General features: G+C 45.4%; 1 pseudogene; it reads right to left on the bottom strand.

The window, feature by feature from the left end:
• Positions 1-16,396: 16,396 nt before the first annotated feature.
• On the bottom strand, positions 16,397-20,173 carry LOC101589215 (annotated as a pseudogene).

The raw sequence follows: 20,173 nt of genomic DNA, 5'->3' as shown, positions 1-20,173 counted from the left end.
TTCTGGACAGACTAGTATTTCAGTAGATTAAATTTACAAGCATGGTGGTGCATGCTTGTAATCCCAGAGCTAGGGAGGCTGAGACAGGAGGATCACTGTGAGTCTCAGCTGTATAGTGAGACCCTGTAACAAATAAGTAAAGATTTAAAAAATAAAAATAACAGAAAAGTAACAATATACAGTACAACTAACACCCATGTGCATACTCCCTAGATTTCACATCTAGATCTGTTTCCTTTTTTTGCTTTGCCAACCCGTTTAAACCCACTCATGTAGTTATATAACACAAAGGTACACTTTCACGTTCAGCATAATTAGCAGCACCTCCTGAAAATGACAATACCTAATCAGCATACAAACTTTCCCAGCTGCCATAACGGCCTTACACACCATTTTCAAAGTGAGGATCGAATCAAGCATCAGGAGTTACCTGGATTTTAATGTAAAGAAACCCACCCCCACCTTTTTAGTACTGGGGATTTAGCTCAGAGCCTTCTAACTTTTCATTAAACTTCAGAAAAAGTCTGTTAAGTTGTGCCAAACTTACAGCTGAACTAAAACACGTGGTCCTCCTGCCTCAGCCTCCCTGACTACTGGGATTACAGATATAAAACTGCACAGCTTTCATGCTTCTTCTTGACAGTGACTCCTTTAGAGTCTTGTCTCATAGATGTCCCTCATTCTGGATTTGTCTGAATCCTAGTAAGAGAGGTCTCCTCTCTGCCTCCTTGTTCCTTAAAGGTGGACAAACACCAAATACCAAACTATTGTCCCTTCTCCAGTAACAAACTCCTCAAGTAAACCCCTCCCAAGGCACGAGAGCCAGCCACTTGCACTGCTTTCTGTTGCTTTTTAGGTGGGTATCAATTCCTGGCCCTCACAGTGGTGCCTGGGGGCAACCTGGCCTCTGTGCCTCTGGCAGCCTGCCTGCTAAGCAGCGTCACAGCCCAGCTCTGTGACACCACTTGCTTGTTTCTGTAACTCCCTGCAGTTGTGCCTGGTGTCACAAGTGGTGTGGAATCCTGTCCAGGTTCTGGGCCTTTCTGACATCCTTTGTTGCTGACCTCAGTTAAGGGGAAGCTTCAGGACCCGGGACCTCAGCTGGGGAAACCTGCGGAGTAGTGCTACATCCTTCCGTGAGCAGATAGCCCCGCAGCTTTTTGTCACTTCAGCTGTTGGTGCTGCCGCTTTGATTTCCTATGGGACCCTACATAGCCCCTGTCCCCAGTCTGCCCCACACCGAAGAAGGGTAAGCCTTCCAAAGGGCCCATGAAAGCTGCTAAAAATGATCTGTCCCTAGCGTTCAGGGCCAGAAACTTCTCCATTTCAATGCCCATAAGGGGTCAAGCCTTGTCAACGTGGTCTGTCTCTGCCTGGCTGCCAGAGAGTAGTAGAGGTTGAACTCTGTCCAACCTGCAGCAGTTGTCTGAAAATTTAGGGCTCTAAAGGATGGCGAAATAGCTCAGTGGACTAAGCACCTACTTAGGCAAGCTCAGGGGCCAGGTTTGGTCCCTGGCACCACATGCTGTGCCAGGCCCGCCCCCTGGGGGCACTAAGTGACTGAGTCAGGGCGTGGTGGTACACACCTAAAATCGCAACCCTGGGAGGCTTGAAAACAGCAGGATCACCATGAGTCTGAACTGTGTAGTGAGACCTTGCACAAAATACATTCAAACAAACAAAAATTTAGGGCTCTGCCCTTATTCCTTCTGTAGTAGCAGTATTATTGTCCATGGGAGATCCTTTTATAGGAATAGCAGAGTCTTTATTTGCCAGCATCCACTATGTGCTCACCTGCTTCCAAAATTGGGAGTGTGTGACACATTTGTTCCCCTTTGCTTACACAGGTTCCCTGGTTACCATGGCAACTGTGCTGGAATGCCCTGCCCACCTCTGTGAGCAAGGTTACAGCCCGGACATAGGGATTTATGGCTACCTATGGGCGTATGCTCCAACTCGGCTTCCTTTAATTGGTCCTGCTTCCTCCCTGATCTCTTTCATGTGTGTGAAGTTTTAACAAGGCAGGGGAAGGAGTGAAGGATGGGGCAATTCAGGCAGGGCCAAATGAGGAGGTGGCCCAGCCCAGGTGTCCTCTATGTGAAGACACTTCAGGCAGGGGTCAGCCTGAGTTGATTTCTGCCTCAGCCTCACCTACTTCTAAGGTGAATAGGGTGCTATACTAGAACTCGTTTGGCGTAGGGCACCACCTCCTTCACTTCTAAAGCCACAGGGGCCAAGACTGTGGTTCTAAAACTCAAGGATCTTTCTCCTGGGGCTGTGTGGTACCCTGCATAGGGGTTTACCCAGCAAGTGGAGTATGTGCCTATGTGCCTTTTAGGCAAAACAAAGAAGTCTGTATTTTTATTCTCAAAAGAGCCCCTACTGATGTTAGGAACTGTTCTTAGGGCAAGCAATATCAGGGCATACATGAACTTCAGAATTTAGCACATTAAAAGTAAAAGATTCTAAGTGGGTATGGTAGTGCACGCTGTAATCCCAGCACTCGGAAGGCTGAGGCAGGAGGATCACCACGAGCTCAAGGCCAGCTTGAACAACACAGAGTTCAAGGCCAGCTTGGAGTACAGAGGGAGACCCTGTCTCAAAAAGCAAAATCACAAACAAAAATTTAAAAAAAGATTCTGACAGTAGCCAAGGGCTGTACAGAGGCCCCCTCTTTATGTACTTCCTCTTTTATCAAGTTCTTCATGTACTGATTCTCTGTTCTTATTCTAAGCAGTCACTTCTTGATGTATCTTATAGTTCTTCCTTTCCCCCAAGTAGTGCCCTTGTCACGACGCTCATTCCCAGCAGTAGTTATTCCGATTTCCCCTGCAGCCGCGGCCTCTCAGGACTTGTGTTTCTCCTCATCTCTATAAGCTTCCATCCAGTGTTTTGGAAACCACGCAGTCGCTACTGTGCACCTGATGTCAGGTGCAGGCCGCCTGCACAAAGCCCCCCTCAGGACCCTCTGCCCCTCCCTGGATGTGCCCCAGCTTTTCATCCACTCTCTCAGAAGCTGGAGGGTCCCATTCATTACACGCAAGTGCAGCTTTGTGCTCAGGCCCAGCCCCTCCACTCTGAGACCCAAATGCTTTTATCTGAGTGATAGGCAAGCCCTGGGCTCTAACGGAAGGGCTTCCTACAGTCCACCCAAATGTGGACTATAAAGGCCGGGTAATGGCTGTTATCCCTTGCTATGTAACAAGCTGGTGGACTAAAACCACGTACTCACCAGTTCCTCTTTGACTCAGGTAGGGCTTGGTGCTGGTGGCGTGTCTGCAGGTTGCAGAAACAACCCGAGCTGGCCGCACATATCTGAAGAGTAGGCTGTGGGCTGCAGTGGCTGAAAACAGGCCTCCCTTCTTCCCAGGCTTATATCTCCCACAGGGTTTTTCCCCAGGTTGTCGTTTATATGACATACGGCTTCCAAAGAGTGAAAATCAAGCTGTAAAATGCAAGACCTGGCCAAGCTTCAGTGGCTCAGCCCTGTAGAGCCAGGCCACAGAACTGGGGCAGGGTGGGTTGGGAGAGTGAGGGGGACGAGGCCACTAAGGCCAAAGGTGTACAACTTCAAGCCTAGTCTGGGCAACTTAGAGAGATGCTATCTCAACATTTAAAAAGAGGGGCTGGTGAGATGGCTCAGTGGTCTAAAGCACCCACTTAGAACAAGCTAAGCTAAGCAGGGCACAGGGACCCCGGTTCAATCCCCCAGCACCACATGCCAGCCAGCCCCGCCCCCTGGTGGACTGAGCAGGCCACACACACACAAAATAAATAAATAAAGATTTAAAAAGAAAGAAAGAAAGAAAGAAAGAAAAAAGAGAGGATGCAAACATAGCATCCCCGTGCTTTCTGGGTTCAATCTCTAGCACCTCATAATGCCTCCGTGCAAAAAAGCTAATCTTTGAGGCTCAGACACATTGAGAAGCGAGTTGAATATGACACCCCAAAATCATCCTTTAAAATCTTAATATTCAGAACCTCAGACTGTGCCCCTCATTGGAATAATGTTATTATCAATGTTATTGGTTAAGATGAAGTCCTGCTAGGGCAGAGGACCCCCTGGCTCCATATGCTACTGGCTCTTATAAGGGACAGAAATTGGACATGCACAAATGCACACAGTATGAACGGCAGGAGAAGGCAGGATTTCTCCCTTAGCTGCCACCTACCAAGTAGGAAAGAAGGCAGGAACTGTGCCTTTAGAAGAAACAGCCCCGCAGACGTCTTGGGTTCTGACTCTGGTCTTCAGAACAGGGAGGTGATCAGTTCTTGCTGTTTTAAGCCGGCCTGCGTGTGGCGCTGTGCTATAGCAGCCCTAGCAAGGTAACACAGAAGGCAGCCGGAGTCCACCTCTTGCATGCACATGGGCAGGAGGGAGGAACTGTGGCCCCACCACAAGGCGCCCACAGGAGACAGGGTGACAGCGAGCAGAGGGTCAGAACTTGATAAGAAGACAGGTAACTCTCCATCCAGTGTCCAGAGTAAGGGTGTCCCTAAGATTTCCTCATCCTGCACTGGAATCCCCTCAGGGCTGGTGAACACGGATGAGTGCTCCCACCCATGCTGCTTCGTGGGTGATCTGTGGGGAGGCCCTCGGTATGTGTTCCAACATTTTGGGTGACTCCAGGTGGGAACACACTCAGAATCTCTGAGCTAGGGTCGTGGATCCTGACTCCGCCTGCATATTAGAAGCAGCCTTGCTCTTGTTTGGGGGCAGTGGAAGGGTTGCTGTGCTCCCGAGGCTGTCCTTGAACTTGAGATCCTCCAGGCTCAGCCTCCCAAGGAGCTGGGAATACTGGCACATACCACTGCACCTATGTTAGGTAGGAAGCTTTTGACAAATACTGAGGTCAGGCACTACCATGAAACACCGTACATTTGGCTTCAAGTGGGCCCAAGCCTTTTCAGTTTCATTAAGTGAAACAAATGTGCAACCTGAGTTGGAGGCTCTAGGGCCCCCCAACACTTGAGGAAACTGGGTTGGTGCATACTTTAGCAAAAAAAATTATTGTTTAATCTAATGATCACAGCCCAAACAAAACATAGGTTTAAAAAATGAAGGAAACAATGGGGGGGGGGGCTAAGAAATTTGGAATCGCAATTGCTGTTACTGCCCTTTGTTTTAAATGTATCACGCTCTTTCTTGGGCCATCGCTGTTATGGCTGCCAACAGGTAAAATGGTTGATTAGGAGGCGACAGAGGAGCAGGGAATGCTTTGGCTTCTGCCTCCCTCTCTCGCATACCTGTGTGAGCTCTGATTGAGCTGAGAGGGAACCTCTCAGCTGTGTTCCCTCTCAGCTGTGCTCAGATTTGAGTCTAGATCACCTCAAACCCCAGAGCACTTCTCCTGGCCCCGCTCTGAAGGAGCAGAGCAAGCAGGCCTCTCGGAAACCTCTGGGAGCTGTGCAGGACGCCGGCTGGTGAGACCCACGGTCTAGAGGACCAGGTTGTTTCCCAGAGTCACTAAGTTAGTGAATGATGGCTGCTCCTCGGCTGTGGGTCTCTCACACGCTGGGCACCTGCTCTGCCCCTGAGCTACCTCCCCAGTCCTGTTATTGAGTTTTAATCCAGGGTCTTATTATGCTGCCCAGGCTGACATCACACTGTGATCCTCCAGCCTCAGGCATCTGAGTAGCCGGGGTTACATTTGTGCCCCACTATACCTGGTTGTCGCCTCCTTTTCAAACAGCACGTACCAGCTAGGTGTGGTGGCGCATGCCTGTAACCCTGGCACTCTGGGAGTCCAAGAGAGGAGAATAGCAAGTTCAAGCCCCGCCCAGGCAACTCAGTGACTTAAAATTGAGCCCTGGCATGGGAATGCTAGATTTCTACTCAGCCCTAGAGACATCCAGACCTTGGGCTCCAGCCTTCAGAACAGGGAGACAATAAGTTTCTACTGTTTTACCCCAGCTGGCACCTCTCCAAATATGATAGAAAAAAAGCAGGGCTAAGTGTATAATTCAGTACAACAATCCTTGTTCAATCCCCAATACCACAAAAAAACCCAACAAAGTCCTTTTATCTCATTCACTTCTCTTAAAACCTTCCCTGGAGTCAACAATCACCTTACCCTCAAACCAAGTCCCAGAGCAAGGTCATGGCCAGCAGGGCATGGCAAGAGGATGGGGAAGGGAGGAGACATGAGCCCGAGCCAAAGGCCTCTCACCTCCACACCTGCCGGGTCCCAAACAGCCCAAGCACAGAGGAGGGAAAGGGCAAGAGTAGACTCCGCTAGCACAGCATCTTGCTTCCCTGCAGCCAAGGCTGGTCTCCTGGCAGCATTCACTTCCCCCACAAAAATCCAACTCATGTGTTTCCCTAACATTTACCTGCAGCAGAAGCCTGGACATCCACTTTCGAGCATGAGTGATGTCCTAGAGGAGGGGGGTGTGGGAAGGTGGGCCAGCAAGGTTCAGGGAGGCCTATGGTATCCATGAGACTCCAGCCCAGCCCCTACTTGGATGTCTTCAAGAAGGACCAGTCTGGGGTACGAAGGCCTTCTCTGTATCATTACCACTGTCAGTGGCCTGGTCACCTTCTGTCCTAACTATATTTCCTCTGCCAACCCCACGATGACTTACCTCATTGGCTACCTTTGTCATTCAGCTTTTTGGAAGTGAGTACTCACTAATCCAGCACATGGGAAAGAGGTGGCTTTGACCCACATCACCGTCCTCAGCCAGAAGTCAGGTCCAGACAAGCTGACCTCAGCTCCTTACCTTAAACTTCAAGAATTTTGGGGGTTCTCAAGAAGGTGCCACACCCCAGCCTGTATGACTGAACTTGAAAAAATGTGTAAGCTTCAGTGTAATGTGTTTGATGGCTTATTCTAAACAAATAAATATCCCAGGAAAATGCCAACTTCAGGAAGTGGAGTTGACAGAATAAATAAGAGCTTGCTTCTTCCATCTGCAAAGGAATCCATGCTCAGGACAAGTAGGCATCACTGGTAGGAATAAAGGTGTCCCAGCGACCCATGCACAGTGGCCTGTTTGCGAAGCTAGACAGGACTGTCTCACGTGGCATCTGCCCATTAAAGCAGGGCAGCTCCTGTGCCTTCAGGGAGGGCTGTGCAGACCCAAGACCATCACTGGCCCCATGACACTATCCCCCAGCCACGGAGGCTGAGCATCACTTGTTATGACCACTGTGTACTCCTGGTTCTCACAATGAACTTGTTTTTTCCATCTGTGTGGCCTCACAGCCCTGACTCGCATGTGCACAAGGCCTCAGCCACCACCCTGATACCCCCTCAGCTCCCAAAGAAAGAAAAGGGAAGTGGGAAATTGGGTTAGTCAGCTTTTTGTTGCTGTAACCAAATACTGGAGAGAATCAGCTGGGAGGAGAAAAAATGTATGTGGCTCACTGTTTTAGAGGTTCAGTCCATGGCCAGCTGGCCCCGTGATGTGGAGACCTGTGGCCAGGCACAGGTGTGGAGCAAAGGCGTGTTACCTCATGGCAGTCAGGAAACAGTGAAGAGGCTGAGGACAAGGGATGCTTCCAGAGCCACACCTCCAGTGACATGCTTACTCCCAACAGCGCATGTAGCTCATGAACTCATTAATGGGGTAACCCACTGATGCGGTTAGCTCCCTCATGACCCAGCCACCTCTCCAGCCCAGCTCTGCACAGTGCTGCCTAGGAGCTGAGCGCTTGATACTGAGATGCATCCACCACCCTTACTGTTTGATTTGGAGACATCATCTCCCTAACTTGCTAGGTGGCCCAGGCAGCGATCATACTTGCTATTCGCCTACCTCGGTCTCCCAGAGTGCAGACATCACGGCGGTGGGCCATGATAGCCAGCTAGCCCAAAGATCTTGTCCCGGTTCTCTTAAGGACTGTATTACATGGAACGAGTCCCTCAACTTCTGGGTTTAGCTCTAAGTATACAAACTCAAAGGACTTGGACATGTGACTCCAAGACCCTTCTCTTCCAAGGTTCTTTAATTTGGTGTGGCAATTGGCAGTACAGCGGGAAGCACAGCTGCCTTCTGAATGTATTCTAATCGAGTAACTGTACCTTCTTGTAACTTTTTCCCTCCAGTGGTTTTACTTTTATATTGTTCATTTTTTATTTATTTAATTTTGAATATCTCTACCTAAACATACATTAGGCAACCTTAATCTTGACTCTGTAATACTTTCTTTTTTCTTTCCATTTAAATGACGGAAAAATAGCCATCCATTCCTAGGGTGTCAACCCCAATTGCAGATCCAAGTATAAAGTTACATAAAGGACAGTCATGTTCCTTGTTCCTTGCAGCCCTGGACTCTTTGGACATATATCTAGGGCTCAGCACCTCCATTGGGCCCACTCAGACCCAAAGTCCCCAGCCTGCTGAATCCCAACTGGACTGTGTCCTCTGACCCTCAGCCTGTGCCCCTAGATCCCCCCACCTCCTAAGGATGTGCCCTCTTTCTGGTGGCTGCTGTAAGAATGACCACAGTTCTGGCCACCAAACTGGGAAACCTGGGACCTGACCACAGGATGAGGAGGTGAGCCCTCCTCCAGTCATGTAAAAGAGCACTCATTTCTCTGAAACTTACTAACACTGCATGTTTTAAATCATGACAAACTATTTTGCTATTTCAGTTAAAAGGTATCTCATCATCTTTATTTGCATTTATTTTATTTCTAATGAAAGTTTGTGTATACTCACTGGTTATTGTTTGAGCATTGTCAAACTTTATTGTCCAGGTAACCAAAATATCGTATTACTATGCTACCTTTTCTGTTTTATTAGAAAGAAAAATAAGAGAAAAAAGAAAAGAAAGAAAGAAAGGCATTTAAACACTGGAAATGATAATCCTATACATTCTTGAGAACACCATATAAACAGAAGAAACCACGGAGAGCTGAGGCTTAGCTTGAAATCTGCCAACTAACTGACTAAACACTTAGTATCTGCTGTAAAATACGAATGCCATCTCTTCATTCTTATCACATATAACTGGTTTGCAATAAATGCTTGTGAATTGCTTCTTGCTCTAATTAGAGCCAACTCAGGCTTGCTGCCAGGGGTATAGGGGCTGCTCATTCCTGGCTGAGATGTGGCTCCGTGGTAGAGGTGCTGAGCATGCACAAGGCCGACTTCAGAAAGCAAACACAAAACCCAGATTCTCCTGGGGAAAGCAGTTGATTTTGCCAAGACCCAGTTATTTCTATAAATTACCTTTTAGAATACCAAATCCAAGGTGGACAATGGAATACTGACACGTTACATACTGTCACCATGTCATGTCTGACGCTATCCAAGTAACTAACATGACAACTGAGAACTACTCTTGGTGATGGCAGAGAGGTAATTTGTACTGACTGTTCTAGAAAGGAAATGGCTTTCTGTGCTGCAAGTAAGCAGACCTACCACCTGCACCAGGGGTAGGATGAGTCCAAGGTTCCATGTCTCCACTTTGGAGGCCATCTTGGACTCTGTCTGGTGACACTTGACATCTGGGAAATAGAGACACCAGGACTACAATGTCACAATATGGCTTCTAAAAGGTGACCTCAACAGTAAGATGGTATAGGCCAGGACCTACAGCACAGGTAAATTATGAATTGACTTCAAATACTAATACCATCTTCCACATTTCCTAAGAGTCATAACATTTCTTGGTGGTGCATCTGAAGGTTCCTGGGATAGAATGGCACTGAAGGATCAGGTAAGATTGCAATTCTCTTGTAAAGGTGAAAAGGTTCTATGATCCTTTTAAAAGAGAATTTATACTTGTAAAAAGAGAAGATGAAGCAGCTCATTAACACATCATAGCCTAAGATTTTTTGATACCTGACAAAATATTATCATGGATATTACTAAGGTGTTTAATAAGATAAAATAAGGAGTACAGATATATTTAATATAGTAGATTAAATAGTATACTACTTGGTTCTTGTATCTTTGAGACAAAATGAGTTTAAGTGTGAGATCATAGAGACCCCTGAGTTGGTACAGCAGGAGACCAGGAGGAGAACTTAGGAAATGCAAATACCATGGTCCGACATGACCTCACTGTTTCCAACAGAAAATGACCATGTGGATGAGCAAGGGTAGCTTGTACCTGCAAGAGAAAGTCAGATCCACTCCTAGCCCAGGCCCGGTGAGTGTGTGGGAGAGCTTCCGGCTACCCTGCACCAGTGGGACCTGCCAGTCCCAGCCCAGGCGCAGCGTGGGTGAGACCCTTTTCCACCTGCAAGAGAAAGTAACGGTGATCATCAATCAAGTGTTGAGTATTGCAACATTCTGAGAATATATATGTCATAGGATTCAGGGATGCCACCTGATTTTGAAGACCACAATTCTAGAATGAATCTTGTCATGTCACAAGCCTAGATGCCTGCTTTTATTATTGGGCTGGTAGGCTGGGACATCTGCGAATGAGTCATACCCATACTACTTTGATTTGAACATCAGAGGCTCTGAAACAACTCATTAAGACTCATAGTACTTAATAGAAACAACATGAGTTGGTCAAAGCCAGGTTTTTGCTGATCCTTCTGGACTCTCCTCGAAGGACCACAGTCAATGTAGTTTGTAACCTTATGACTTTTTCCATCCTTATTTTCCTCAAAATATTTTAAACTGTTGTTTTAAATTTATACAAGTAATTCTCAAGATCTTTCCTTGTAAAACATATTAGAAATAGAGGATAAATCTTCTTTTATGTCCCTCTACTCGACCCATCCTTAGCCAAGTCAGTGTGGTGTGTGCCCAGCCAAGCCACTGTCTATATCCAACCCACACCCATAGGTACAGGTGCATTTTGAGATACACAGCTTTGTTACTTTGTGTTTATGCTATTGTGTGTCTTTTTTTTTTTTTTTTTTTTTTTTTGTACTGGTGTTTGAACTCAGGGTCTTGCACTTGCCAGGCAGGAGCTTATGCCACTGAGTTATATCCCTGGCCCTTTTGTGTTTATTTATGAAAATTACATCACATTCACATGTGGTTCTGCAGTTTACTTTTATTTTTCACTGAACAGTATATATACTGGTAGTTTTATGAATAAACATTTTTATTTCAGCGTTTTACAATATATAATGTATTTTAATGTATTGTGATTTACTTAAGCACTTTTTATTGGATGAGTATTGAGGTATGTTTTACTTCTTCTCTACCTAAACAATACAAAATAGTCATCTTTGTGTATTTTGTGTGTGATTTTTGTCTTTGGAAATTCATAGAAAAATAATAGCCCAAAGCCAAAGGACAAATGATCAAAAAGTATGGACAGTTATGTGTTTAGTAACACACAAATGTCCACCAGTTCCTATTCTTGTGACTATTGGAGTGTCCATTTCCCAACAGCTTCACGAATACTAGAATATTATACACATATATTATTATTATTATTATTATTATTATTATTAACCAGGAATCCAACTCGAGCCTTACACTTGCAAGGCAGGGACCACGCCACTGAGCTATATCCCTGGCCTTAGATTGGCCACTGGCCCCAGTGTCAATTTTTATATGGAAAACAAATGGGAATGTACCGAAGGTTTCTGTACTTTGACCACCTCACTACCTGCCTTCTCAGAAACCTCATGCCATGACTGTTTTTCTCTGGTGATCACTATATATTCAGCCTCTGTTTCCTAACTCATTTTTCATGTGATATTAAAATGTATTCTATTAATTACTTAACTGGCTATTTGACTCACTTCGGAAGCATTAAGTTCAAAGAAGACAGGAAGTAGGCATTTATTATAAATGTTATCTTCATGTATCCATTTTGCACTACTTCTCTAGATTCCAAACATTTTGAGACAAACATAGAAGCCCAGACCAGAGGGCTAAGAGTGTACCTCAGTGCCCAAGCACTTGCCTGACACCCATCAGGCCCTGGCTCAATTCCTAGCACTGCAAAATCAATTCACAGGGGCCTTTAAAACATCTAAATTTTTACTATTTTGTCTAAAATTAGCTGGGAATCTAATGTAGCTTAGTTATGTTGGAGGCCATGGTTATGACGTTCTCCGGATCATGTTGATTCTCTTGTTCAGCGCTGAAGAGAAAGAGTGCATGGCTTGTTTAAATCTTCTGCTTCTTCTAGGCACTAAATATCTAGAGGGTTCATCATGGCAGGTTTTGCTTGGGGTTAGGTGTTCACCGCTGGAGTCTGTTCTGGGGAGCTCCTCGCACATTATGCACTCAGCAATCGGCCGATGCCAGCAGGGTGTGCATTTGCACACAACCCACCCTTCAACACTGAAAGAACAAAGGTGCACACGCAAGTGTGCGGTGGGCCAGAGACTCATACATTGACATAACAGGTTTGAGAAACCAAGTGGGGGGAACTTATGACGGTTCTGCAGTGTTCACCAAGTGCCACCAGGTGGCAGTACATCAGAATGTTTTGAGACTATCCACACTGAAAGAGGATTAACCTCATGACAACAGTCCTGACAGCACAAGCTCTGGTAAATTAGCTTTTTTTTTGTCTTCTAAAACTGATGAAATAAGTTAAGCTAATGGAGATATGTATAAAACAAAATAATAACCGATTGTAAATACATTGAAAGCTAAGCTTCTCACCCGCCTAGATTGTGTATTAGATACTTCGCAGGTAATGTCCAAATACTGCTCATTCTCTAAGTGTGACTACCTATTCCATTCTCCCACACTGTCGGTACACTAGACGAAGAGTGTTTCTTTCAGAGCCTCAGAGGCTGTCATCCTATTGAAGAATCCTATCATTTACATTTTATCAGGAATACTTTTGAAGACATCATGCCTATCACATGACCCCCGTGTCTAATGCGATATAGAAACTGGTCCTCAGAGAATATTAGTTTTTCAATCACAATTACTACATAATTTTCAACAGGTAAGGAAATGTAAGCTGAACATGCCACCTTATACATTGCACTAGTAAAAAGAGATTTTTAAAAAATCTTTGTTCCTGTGGCAATCCACATTTAAAGATGGATGGAGGATTTTGAACTAAAGCTAACAGATTGTCCATATGTATTTATCTCCACTCCGAGTCCCCACAAAATGAGAGTAATAAGGTTTAAGGTATAAATACACAGGAACAATAAATGAGTGAAGGGTTTTTAGTGACTTAGAGGTACTGACAAACTTCTTAAAGGCAGAATAGAAGAAAGACGGCAGAACTGAACAGCAGGAGCCCATAACCTCTAGGCTGGGCACAGCTGTGAAAAGCGTGACAGGAGGGATGTGGAGCTCTCAGAACCCAAGTGATGATGGTGTGTAGGAGCCCCAGAAAGGCGGGGGACATCTGATTAACTGCGACGATGAACCGAGAGCGGATACAGAAGACACTGTGTCACCTTGTTACTGATGCCGAATGAGCTCGCTGGCAGATGAAACGTGAAGGCTTCCTTCTGCCATTTTCCTCCCAGCCCCCTGACCTCTGTAAAGCACAAAGCAACAGGTGACAAGTCTTACTTATGTAGGGAACCCCATCAAGGGACTTCACATTCTTAAATACAAATTGACAGCCCAGACTTGCCAAACATTTGAGAAAACCCTCCAATAAAAAGAGATAGGCAAGGGCTGGCCAGATAGCTCAGTGGATTAAAGCACCTGCTTAGGCAGACGCAAGGGCTGGGCGTTCAAGCCCTGGCCTGCCATGCCGGCTCCGGCCCAGGGGTATGCTGAGACGGCCAATGAGCCTGGGCATGTGGCACGCCTGTAATCCCAGCACTTGGGAGGTGGAAAAGAGGAGGATCACTACGAGCCCGATCTACAGAGTGAGGCCCTTTAGACCTTGTATTAAATACATAAAAAAGAGATAGGCAAAGGTATAGAGAAAAACATGACTATCTAAAATAGTTAATTCAAGATACATATGAGAACTTATTTTTAATAGAAGTGGAGAAGGCAAAGTGATCAAATGAGTGTGGTCCCTGCACTGAACAATTTAACTTGCTCACACTGAGACCCATCTTATTGAATTTCAACTTCTAAGATCAATTTATAAACCAAACACTAAGAAAACCTCCACTTAAATGAGTTACTTAGTATGATGAAAATGAAAAAACAGCAGTGCACAGAATAGTTAGGTGGTTCTTCAGGTTTAACAGTGAGTTCCATATGGCCAAGCAATCTTAGATATATATCCAAAAATGTAACATGTGTGCAAAGACTTCTACATAAGTGTGTTCACTGCAGGGTAACTCACAAGAGCCAAGTGGCAACAACTTAAATGCTCATCAACATACAAACAGAAAGGCAAGATGTGACAGTCACACAATTACTTATTACTCAGTCAACAAAAGGAGTGAAGGCTGATGCATGCTGGGACAGGAGTGAACCTCAAAAGCAATACAGTCAGTAAAAGCAGCCATGCCCCACAGCTACGTAGTACACGATCTCCTGTCTCTGAAATAATGCAACAGGAAAATCTTTAGTCTAAGAACAGATGTGCAGTTGCCAGGCCTGCCAAGGGAGAAAGGTAAGCCACTCCTTTATGAGCAAATGACTTCTACTGGAGGTGATTTTAAAACTACAAATACAGTGCAGATAACAACAGCAGGAAAGTAGAAATGAGAGAGGGAAGACGGAGAGAAATGGGAGTGCCCCAGCCTACTTACACAGTCGGCAAGAAGTACCTCTGCCTTATGAATCAAGAAATAAGAGATCTGATAGAAAAATATAGAGAATGTTTAAATTTTAAAAATTATTACAGTAAAAGATACATTGTCATTAATCCTTCTTAAAAATAAGGCAGCCCTCCTGGCTTTTGTTTTTCAGTACTGGGGATTGAACTCAGGGCCTTGTACTTGCCAGGCAAGTGCTCACTCTATGGAGCTATCTCCCGAGCCCCTCCTGGCTTTAAAGAGACTTACCCCGTCACGTTTGCCGCTTTCTGAAGCAGCTATGGAAGTCTGCTTTCTTGTCTTCAGTTGTGCTGTTTTGGCTGCCTCAGTGTCCGGATTCCATTCAAAATGCTTGCCTGGCATGGTCATTTGAGTTCAGGGAAGAGGCAGAAGTGATATGGTGCAGACCTGGTGAGTCAGGCGGTTGAGATGAGAACATCCGCTAATGTTTTTATAAGCCTCTCTTTCCACAAGGTGGCACTCAGCAGCAGCAGTCACTGAATTCTTAATCGCAGCTTAAGAAGCCAAGAGATGACTTCCAGAGCTGCTTCAGAGAGTGGTAAGAATTATGGAAGAAAGCAAGCAGGGCTCAACCCATGCACACTGCCTCCTCCTCTCTTGGCCTATCTTGGACCATGTCCCATGAGCAGTGTAGATGTGGCCACCCTAGTCTGCTGGAGACACACACTTCTCAGATCCTTTCTACTGAATGAAAGAAGCTAACAGCTTTACTTACAAAAGCACCTCCTTAGAATCATACATCTAAAAATTCACAACACAGGTTAATCCAGCAGACACTCAAGGCGGTGACTATGAGTCCTTGGGACCAGTTCCCTGCACGTGGCCCCAGCCTCAGTGAGCTGACCGGTTCCCTGCACATGGCTGCAGCCTCAGTGAGCTGACCAGTTCCCTGAACGTGGCCCCCAGCCTCAGTGGGCTGACCGGTTCCCTGCACGTGGCCCCCAGCCTCAGTGGGCTGACCGGTTCCCTGCACGTGGCCCCAGCCTCGGTGAGCTGACCAGTTCCCTGCACGTGGCCCCAGCCTCAGTGAGCTAACCTGTGAGAAGTGCTTCTCTCTTACTGTCTCCAATGCAACTCCTCGCCCTTATTTTCTATCTTAAGAACGCAGAAGCTGTCCATAAGGACTTTTTTTTACATTGAGAAAAGTAACTTCAATTTTCTTATCTGAATTGTGACATACAAGGTAATCCCTTTCAGAGAAAATACCCAGAATAATTTTACAACAAACATCAAGTGGGGAATGGTAGGGTACACATAATTTAGTACTCAAGGATAAGGCAGGAGGATGGCAAGTTTGAGCCCAATCTGGACAACACAGGGACTTAGTGAGACCTTGTTTCAACATTAAAAACTAAGACAAGTCAATCCTTAGTATCACAAGGAAACAAATCCAAAGAAACCATGCACAGTTAATTTTCTTAAGTTTATAGAATATGCCTAAAAGAAAAAAGTAAGAATATTCAGGTTGAGAAATATTAACATAGCACTCAGAAAACAGTATGTTGAAAGAGGCGCAACAGGAGATAGGAGACAGGCGGAAGCTGCTTTATGAGGTCTTTCTTACCTTAAGCACAAATCTTTAATGCTGCCAAAGAAAATTATAGAAACAAAAAACACTTTACAATCAGTTGCATTTTAAAGATGCAATAAACAGATGGGCATGGTGGTATACGTCTATACTCCCAGCACTCAGGAGACTAAAGCCAGTTCGTGAGTTTATGGCCAGACAGGGTTACACAGCAGGACCTCTTTGTCTCTGAAAATACCTCCCCCTCCCACCCAGTGCATAGGTTCTAGCATTTTCAAGTATTCCTGAGTTGCTTATACAGACTCAAAGTCATGAGCATGACTTCAGGGTCAGAACTTTTTATGTCAAGTGCTTTAACCAAGCAGTTTAAGGCCTCTTGTACTTTTCCACACTCTTGTAATTCTTTTCCATGGGCTATAAGAGTCTCATAGTCACTTGCACTCTCCATGGTCTTAACCGTAGGAGAGTCAACCAGGGGCTCAGCAGAAAAAGGGTCAGCATCCCAAAGCGGGGTCTGTAGATTACAGCCCAACATCTTAGACACTGTTAGCCCCTCAGACCTGTTTTCTGAAGGCAGCCTTTCTCCAGAAGGGTCTTCTGCACACTCCAAGGCTTCATCACTGCTTTCTTCAGCTCCTCCCTCCAGGGCATCTTCAGTGCCCTCTGCTTTACCGCGTTTATCAAGTCTTTCCTCCATATCCTCCACGTGGTCTAAAACCATATTAATCAGAGAACTTCTAGAAGCCATAGATCGCCTAGAGTTCACAGATTTATTTACACTTCCAGATGTTTTAGGTGAAATGAACCATCCACGTAGACTGTTATCTTTTGGAGTAGAGGCATCAAATTGTTTCGCAGATGACAAAGGAAGGAGAGATGTGCTGAATGGACTTGTGCTTGAAGTGTCTTTTAGGGAATCATCCTCATCTTCATTGTCAGAAATAACCCTTCTGGCTTTCCTTCCAGTTTTAACATTACCTGCCACTTCTGATTCATTGTCTTTCTTAGGAAAACCTGAAGGGTGGTGTGCTTTGCTGGGCACAGCCTCTGTCCTGGAGTTAGCTGCAGACACACAGAAGCTGTTTTCTTTCTCACTGTACTCCAAAGACTGAATGGAGAGTTGTCTATTGTCCGCAGAGTCTTCCAGGAAAAGATTGAAATCACATGCATACTGTGTTGAAGCCACTAGAGGTTCTCCTTCTGACCTGGCCTCACTGGCTTGGCATGCTGACCATTCATCTGATATTTCAATAATAGATGCACTCAGTTCTGTTATTAAGGGATTGTTCAGCCAGGGATTACAGTGATATGAAGTCTCATCATTCTGTAGATCTACAGCGGGTGTAGGATCAGCTCGGACTGCTTGGGTAGCAAAATAATTAAAACTTCCAAGGGGGTTCTCTTGCAGTGCCTCTTTCTTAGGCTCTTCCTGTAATGCCTTTTGTTGCAGAGCTTCATTTTCAACTACAAAGCTTTTTGTAGTACTCTGTAATGAGGCCGTCCAGACTTCTACACCTCCAAACTCCTTGGGTAAAGTAGCTACAGAGTCAGTGTTAAATGCATTCTCACATGGGTGCGTACTATCTTGTAGCATGTTCATATGCATCTTCATACTGGAGAGTTCTCGATCACCAATGCTTACATTTGCCATTTGAAAGCTGATCTCTCCTTCCTGAGTGAGATGAGTAGTCGTTAGAGGCCAAGGCCAAGGCTGTGGTTTCTTCAATTCAGAGCATTTTTTCATTGTTTGAGAAGGAAACAAGGGTGTTACTGGCCAGGCTCCCTCATTTTTAGTTCTTTGCTTTTCCACTGTATTTTGAGACTCGAATTCAACAAGGAATTGAGCTTTCTGAACTCTCTGTTGAATATACTGAGATTCTTCTATCACATCAAGCTCTTCATCAACAGACATATCATGTGAGTATAGCAAGTCATGGTCTGAGATTCCAGCTATTCCTAGAGACTGTAGGTAGGTAAGGTGTTCATCTAGGTTTTTGTCAGATCTCCTCTGAGCAGCATGCAGAGCATGAAGCTGCGTCTGGGTCGCAGAGGTCTGGAGATCCTCAACTGTAAAGAGCTCTCTTAAGTCTTGCTTAGTGAAATAGCGGGAGGGGTTCTTTTTATCACCAGTAGTTTGTCTGGTTAATGAGTCCTTGAAAACCTGCCTTCTGTATATTTTTTCCTCTACTGTCCCACAGGTGATTAGCCTATAAACCACAACATTTTCTTTTTGTCCAATTCGGTAAATTCTATCCACAGCTTGCGCATCAGTTGCAGGGTTCCAGCTAGGGTCAAAAATCACCACTCTAGTTGCCGATGTTAATGTTAACCCAGCACCACCTACTTGAGTGGTAAGCAGAAAAACAGAGTAATCTTTATTTCGCTGGAATAAGCTAATCCTTTTCTCTCGTTCCAAAAGATGAGTGACTGTGCCATCAATTCGCAGAATCTTGAAGCGTTTATTCTTTAAGAGGCGTTCAATGATGTTTAGAATTTGTCTCGACTGAGAAAAGACTAGAGTTTGGTGCCCTTCATCTCTCAGTCTCTTCAGCAGGTGGATTAAGAATATCATTTTTCCAGATTCTCCTATCAGTGTATCATCAGGTACAAGAGCAATGTCGTCCGCCTCTGAGGAACCTTCCTCAGTTTCATCCTGAGCAGACATTTTGACAGTCCCTAGATGCAGCAAACGACAAGCCCGCGCCGACAGCAGCCTGGGATGATCACACAGCTTCTTTAAAACACCCAGCTCTGCCAGTGGTGAGCGGGTTGCCATCAGCAACTCCTTGATGTGATCCAAAGACACAAATTTCCGGTATATTTCTTCTTGCAAAGGTACAAGACGTATCCAAACAATTAAATCATTTTTCCTGGAAAGAGAAGGCACTGTACAGATAGCATCAACACCTGGGCTGTTTTCAGTGGATCTGCCCTCTGGGGTGTTTAACCTTTTCCTCTGTATTTCTTCTTTAGTCCTCCTGAGAAAATAGGGTTTTATGATGTCCATCAAGTTTTCAGATATCTTAAGGCCCAAGGCTTTTTCCTCTGGAGTAGCATCTTTCTCTCTTCCTCTAATAATAGGAACTTCATACTCCATTTTAAAAGTCTTTAATGTTCCTAGCAGGGAACTTTGGCAAGCAAAATCAAAAAGGGACCATAGTTCTTGTAAATTATTCTGGATTGGGGTCCCTGTGAGGAGGAGGCGATTGCTGGCAGGGACAGCGCGAGCACACAGTGCCGACTTGGTGGACGAGCTCTTGAGTTTGTGCGCTTCATCGAGGATGACATAGTCCCACACAAACACGTGGCCATTAAAGCTGGAAAGCTGCCGCCAATTGTTGATTAAGATTCGGTATGTCGTGAGGAGGACGCCAGTCCTTTGCTGAACCCAGTAGAGGCTTCTGGTCCGCTCATCCTTGCACGGGCCGTGAAAGGTCTTGACTCGCATTCCTGGAGTCCACTTGGCAAATTCTTTTACCCACATGCTGATGAGGCTGGAAGGTATTATCAAGAGCACATGACTTACAAGAGAAGCATCGAACATACCAGAAAGGAAAGCAATGATTTGAACAGTTTTCCCCAATCCCATGTCATCTGCCAAGATGCCCCCTTTTCTCCCATCCCTGTAAAGACGGTAGAGGAAAGCCACGCCTTCCCTCTGGTGCTCAAACAGCTGGGTGTGCAGTTCTCGATAAAGCAGCAGCCCAGAGTGGCACACATCTGCGAATTCATCATCTTCATGGTCTTCCAACTCCTCCCAGGCTTCCTGTAGTTTCTGGATTCTGCTCATCAGCTTTTCATTGGGAAAAATGTCCTCTGCCAATCTGAAAAGTCGAAGTGCTTCCTGCAGATCGCCATGCTTTGTTGCTGCCTTGGCCTCTTTCACATACTTCATATAATGGGCAGCCTGCTCTGAGCTCAAGCTCCCAGCTTCCAGCAAACTGTGGTAATGCTCCATGATCCTTGGCTTCAAATTCCAAATATCGCCACAGGAGTTTGAACTTCTTTCTCTCCCACACAGCTCAGAATCGCGCTCACACTCGGAGTCAGG

Source organism: Octodon degus, unplaced genomic scaffold (genome assembly GCF_000260255.1).
Source record: "Octodon degus isolate 3935 unplaced genomic scaffold, OctDeg1.0 scaffold00017, whole genome shotgun sequence".
Lineage (NCBI taxonomy): Eukaryota > Metazoa > Chordata > Mammalia > Rodentia > Octodontidae > Octodon > Octodon degus.
Note: the sequence above shows the minus strand (reverse complement) of the source record. Positions and strands in the feature narration are given on the sequence as shown.